This window comes from Haliaeetus leucocephalus, unplaced genomic scaffold, assembly GCF_000737465.1.
Source record: "Haliaeetus leucocephalus isolate CR32 unplaced genomic scaffold, Haliaeetus_leucocephalus-4.0 Scaffold830, whole genome shotgun sequence".
NCBI classification, from domain to species: Eukaryota; Metazoa; Chordata; class Aves; order Accipitriformes; family Accipitridae; genus Haliaeetus; species Haliaeetus leucocephalus.
The window spans coordinates 75,151-80,555 of NW_010973266.1; positions in this window are offsets into that span (position 1 = coordinate 75,151).

Genomic DNA, 5,405 nt, shown 5'->3' on the forward strand with positions numbered 1-5,405 from the left:
CGGCCGGGCCGGGCCGGGCCGGGCCCGCCTTTTGCCGCCCGCTGCTCGTTCCGCGCGGCGCTTCGCGGCTTCCGGCGGAAGGGCTGGAGGTCGGCCGAGGCACCTGCTGGGAAGGCGGGGAGGTCTCTGCTGCGGGGACCCTGCAGGGAGGATCGTGAGCGGCGGCGGCGGGGCCTCTGGGGGATGGGGGGCCCCCTGCGGGACGGTGGCCTTTCCGCCGGGCAGCTGGCTTTCTCTCTCTTAGCTGGGACGGACGCGGCCCCAGGTGCTAGTCGTCAGCGGCGGCAGCAGCAAGCCCCGGAGATCTGTTTCTCCTTTTTCGCTACAGAAAGGTTGACGATGAAATAAGCTCACGATCCGATTGTACCTGTCAGTATTAATGTTGCCGTCGGTCCCGCTGGGTTGAGGGTTTCCCTCGCAAAGTCCTGTGATGGGTCTCCGGTGTGCAAAGCCGCGAACAAGCCCTGTCCCGTAGCTGCAGCGAGGGTGCTGCGTTTCGGACCTGAGGGAGGGAGCAGGACGGTTTGTGCTGAGCTTTCTGTTCTGGGGCCTTCGTAGTCCGCTGTCCTGCAGCGTGTCTCCCAAAGGATGGCAGGATGACTCCTGCTTCGGGGTTCCTGGCGGCTCTGGGTACTCCATCCGTCTCCACAGGCACTGTACTGGGAGGGAAGCGTGTGCTTTTTCTTAGCATACTAGCTTACAGTGGTATGGCACGGCGCCGCCTCTCGGCAAACTCGTCCCGGCAAAGGAGGTAGAGAAGCAACAATGTGAAGAGGTGTATATTATGAAGTAGACAAGTAAAGGTACAGCCCTGTAATGCTAACCACATTCACGTACATCTTCGAAAGTTAAGTGGCATGTGTATTTAATGTTCTAAAGATGATGTTTCATAGCAAGCCCTGGTACGTTATTTCTCTGGTAGAATTAAATATTCTGCTATAGCTATACAGTGCTTAATTGTTGGGGTTTGCTTTTCTGAAGTAGCATGTTTAAAAAAGTTAATTTCAGATAACTGTAGATACTATACATTGAAAGATACTAGAAATTATCAAAAGTTAATGTATTCATATTGTGGCATAATGATTGCCTTGGAGCAGTTGTGTGTAACATTCAACATGAGATATCCTATTCTGCTATCATTTACATGATATAAATTGAGTAAGTCACTAAGTAATCTCTTTTTTTTACATTACGTTACAGTGCATCATTTGGTCTGCAGAGCTACCTACAGAGAAACACAGTATTTCAGCAATTCTAGGCTTTTTATTACAAGCATTTCCATATAGTGGTTCAGATGGGAGAAGATTCTTAATTTCAACATCATGCAAATTCTTCTCAAACAAATGCCAGAGCTTAGTTAAAACCACACACAACTAATTCCTGGCAGAGTTTGGCTTGTAAAGTTACATTTTTTAATTTAAAATATTTTTTGGAGGTACTTTTTGTGATGTTCTTTTCCATGCAATATTTAGTTAAAGTCTGAAATTCACTGGCACAATATAATATAGATAACAGAAGTCTGCATGTGTTCAGAGAGTCGAATAAGGCAAATTCATGACAGAAAGCATGTCACAGATTATTAAAAACACCGGGACTGTAACAGGGCTAGATGCTCAAGGTTGCTGGTCATGAGCTGTTGGAATCTTACGGGATTCCTTACTGAGGAAATACTGCAATACCCTGCTCTAAACTCTTCTTTAGCCTTCTGCTGTTCATCTCTGTCAAAGGAAAGCTAATTGGTGAGACCTTTGATCTGATCTAGTTACATTCTTAGGCTGCTCAGTAAGTACTAGATTTTCATCAGAAGCAGAGATGGAGAGGAGATACGTTAAGCCATTATTTTTTGGCAAGAAGTAATGACAGCACAGACAACAGATGCATTGTGTCATCGGATATTTCTTTATTGTCTGCTGTCTCCTACTCCCCCTAAAATACTTACTTCTACTTCTCAGTAGATTTACTGCTCCAGTGATTTGATTATGAGTGCTTTCTAGGAACATTTAAATCCAAATAGGTTGATTGAAACTCTTATTCAGAGAATTAAGAATGGAAATTAATTTAACACAAGTTATCTGTTCATGATCAACTTCTGAACAAAAAGGATAAGATGCATAGTGTCTATAGATAACGCTTCCAGTTTGTCTAAATCTCTTTGCTGCCTAGAAATTTTGTTTCTCCCCTTTGTTGCTCTTCTTTATGTGCATTCCTGGCTTTATGTTAGTATGCAGCTTGGGGATAAATGGAATGTGTATGTCTAGTCTCCTCAGAGTCATACATGAATTCCAGGGTACATCATGAGATGGGACAGCATCTGCAGTACAGATGGTGCAGTTGGCCTTAAGCTCCCCTGAGATACTTAGCATAGAGCAAAAGGAAAGGAGCAATAGATGAGAAAATGATACAGAAAACCATTTTTGTTCTTTCTTACATGTTAAAAAAACCAGACTACAGAAAAGCCCTTTGAGAAGGATAAGCTCATAACACATGAAGTAAGATGTTTGAATCTGCAAACCAGAGCACAAAAGAGTCAGGAGGTAATTTGTCCTGGTTTCAGCTGGGATAGAGTTAATTGTCTTCCTAGTAGCTGGTACAGTGCTATGTTTTGAGTTCAGTATGTGAAGAATGTTGGTAACACTGATGTTTTCAGTTGTTGCTCAGTAGTGTTTAGACTATAGTCAAGGATTTTTCAGCTTCTCATGCCCAGCCAGGGCACCTGACCCAAACTGGCCAACTGTATTCCATACCATGGGATGTCCCATCTAGTTTAGGAACTGGGAAGGGGGGGGGGGGGGGGGGGGGGGGAATCGCGGCTCGGGGACTGGCTGGGTGTCGGTCGGTGGGTGGTGAGCAATTGCCCTGCGCATCATTTGTACATTTCAATCCTTTTATTACTACTGTTGTCATTTTATTAGTGTTATCATTATTACTTTCTTCTTTTCTGTTCTATTAAACCGTTCTTATCTCAACCCACGAGTTTTACTTATCCCGATTTTCTCCCCCATCCCACTGGGTGGGGGGGAAGTGAGTGAGCGGCTGTGTGGTGCTTAGTTGCTGGCTGGGGTTAAACCACGACATAATTATAATTAAAAAACTAGTGCACATGGAGCAAACCAATGGTTCATTTGAGGTCTGTACTATTTCCCATTCTCATTAGACTCACCTTGCCTGTAGAAGGACTGGAATCAGGCACATTATCCAGTACCTCATCTATTCAAAGAAACTGAAAGAATTCCTATAAAAGGCAACTGGAGTGTGAAGTAACCTTCTTGATACACTTTCTTTTTGACCATTTACAGATGTTGTATTTTTTAAGTTTTAATTACGCTGGTTAATACAACTACTGTAATTTCTTTATTTGTACAAATAGAGGCAACTATAGTGCCAGTAAAGGGTACACCAAGACCCTTTAGCAAAAGCTATCAGCAATTAGCCAAAAGGCAAACCAGGAATACTCTGTTTCTATCTCTAAGTTGTCGGGAGGTCATAACTGCTGTTGGGTAACAACTGGGAGGATGAATACCTATTTCTTAATTTCCAGATTGGAGTACCACAGTCATTCTATATTGGGTTACAATTTAAGAAAAGTCAGAAAGCTTAGCTAAGTAAAATGTGACCATCCCCCAGCTCTACACTTCTTTCTTTTTTTTTTTTTTTTTCCCCATCAATTCTTTGATTTAATTCCTTTCGGTTAATTTCCAAATTAATTCAAATGGGTGGGTGATTTTAACTTGGTCTTGTTTGTTTGTTTGTTTCTTGTCTGTATTTTCCTGGTCATTTTACTATGACATAATTAGTAGATTTTTATATTCTCTTTTATATCACAAACCATATGACCAGTTTTCATTATGTAGCAGTCAGTAATTTTTAATTACATTTGGGGATATGGTGCCATTTTGGCTATTATCTACATTTCAGGAGTGCTTCTTCTAGAGTCAATATGTGCAGAGTTTCCACATCTTGATTTTTATATCGGTAGATACTAGTCCTACCTCTGTCTGGGATTCTGCCAAACAACATCAAGAAGAAGTGGCTGGACTGTAGCTGAGTCATGCATTAAGAGGTACGAAGTTTGGGTACAAACGTTGTAAGCATACCATGGTAAGTCACAGTAAGCCATTGCCATAACTACCTAACATAATTACACAAGACCAATATATTGCTTTCTGCTTTGGAAATTGCCACAGGTTTGCTATAGGGTTTTCTTGCCCACCTGAAGTTTTCAGATGAGTTTTATTTCTGTTTGTTAGCATTCATACAAGCAAGACAGTTACTTAATTTCAGTGGACTGTGTGGAGAGGAGAGGAGTAGGTAGGAGAACAGATGGACAATAGGTGGGAGTCTACTGCTGAATCCTTTACAGGTCCTTATATATTTGTAATGTTTCCAATGCTTCATAAACTGAAGGATCTTCTACAGTTCTGAAATGTAGAGTATGTGTGACTTGCTGAGTAGCTGGGCCTGCAGCATAAGAATTTGTTGCACTTACCATTTGTATTGTTTGTCACCCTTACGGCCTGTCCTAATTCTCATCTTTCATTCAGCTGAGGATGACTCCAAGGAACGTCTTTTGAAACTCATCAGCAATGCCGCACTTCAGAATGTGTTCTGTCCATCAAGATTGGAACACCCTACCAGTACAGAATTTCAATTTAGCTCAAAGTGCAAAGAGCTTAGGTTTAAAATTGAATTTATATATGTAAGCCTTTTTAATGTCTTTATGACTATGGTGATTTACCTCATAGAATCTGCCACGACTAAGCAGTTGGGGGGAAATTGTGAAGGCCTAAATTCTTTATTTGGTATGCCTTGATGTCAGTGCGGTCAGGGAGCTTCCAGGTTTTTTTGACCGTATCTCTTTTCTGGACTGTTGTTATCTGAAGGTCTATTTTTTTAAATTATAAAATTGTGCCTGGTGATATACAGTGAAATGAGTCTTAAAAGATTCGTTCATACCCTAGCCTACGGATTCTCTCTGCATTGGCAGACACGATCCAAACGTCCTTTGGCATTTTGTTCTGCTTGAGCCCAAAGCTTCAGTCGCTGGTAGCGTATGCTTCATTTCAAGACGGTTGTGTTAGAAGGTCTCAAGACAGGGACAAAAATGACTGGTGATAGCATTTCTTAGCAAGACGTTTATCTACAGGAAGCTAGCAATCATTGCCTTTGTTAACCCGGGTTAACCTGACTGCGAAGTGATTTTATACTGTGTGCGCTTAGTAATGGAAGCGTGCATTACATGCTTGAATGCACTGATTTTTAGGGGGAGTAAGAGATCTATGCCGTGGCATAGGCCGCAGCAGTAACACCGCTAAAAGCTAGCAGCGGTCTTTCCCGGAGGAAAATGTTTTTACCTTTTTTCGGCAACAGACGTCGGTGCAGACCGTTGGTAACGGCTGGTTTTCGGG